We start from the raw sequence: 479 nt of genomic DNA, 5'->3' as shown, positions 1-479 counted from the left end.
ACACTCTTTTCGTCTATAAGCTCTACCCTCTCTGCCAATCTCCCCCCTCTCTCTCACACACATACAGTAAATAAATCCCTCCACAGATGTTATCTCTATATATTTAATAGCACAGATGGATACTGTGTGGGACTAATGGATGCCGGTGGTTCAATAAATAGTAAATAAATGTATTTTATGTATGGACTGGAATCCTATTCACCCTCTCTCGTTTGGTTGGACGTGTTTGTCATTGACATCTCTTTACATGGGAATGCCAGGGGAGGTCTATCCCCCCAACCTAGGTGAATAAAGATTAAATAAATCTAAAAGTAACTCTGTGTGGCCTACACTTGTTATCTGTCAAGGTGCAGAATTCTGGCTTCCTTTTTCTTATTTTTTTATAGTTTTTAGCGAATGGATTAATTAATGCTCCACAAGATATTGACGTATTTTTAATAGGTTTTCTACAGAGTTAAGGGGGTTTAAATAGTTTCGTA

The 479-nt window shown here is 37.6% G+C and overlaps 1 protein-coding gene across 1 annotated transcript in view; it reads left to right on the top strand.

The window, feature by feature from the left end:
- rnf208 (ring finger protein 208) overlaps positions 1-359 on the top strand; it is a gene marked incomplete in the record, with an annotated part of 11,321 nt that extends 10,962 nt beyond the window's left edge. Inside the window, 1 exon segment of the mRNA XM_035667471.1 lies at positions 1-359.
- Between the last annotated feature and the right edge of the window lie 120 nt (positions 360-479).

The sequence above is a fragment of the Morone saxatilis genome, unplaced genomic scaffold (assembly GCF_004916995.1).
Source record: "Morone saxatilis isolate NCDOM2014 unplaced genomic scaffold, NCSU_SB_2.0 Contig21, whole genome shotgun sequence".
Classification (NCBI taxonomy): domain Eukaryota; kingdom Metazoa; phylum Chordata; class Actinopteri; family Moronidae; genus Morone; species Morone saxatilis.
The sequence above is the reverse complement of the archived record's forward strand: the minus strand, read 5'-3'. Positions and strand labels throughout refer to the sequence as shown.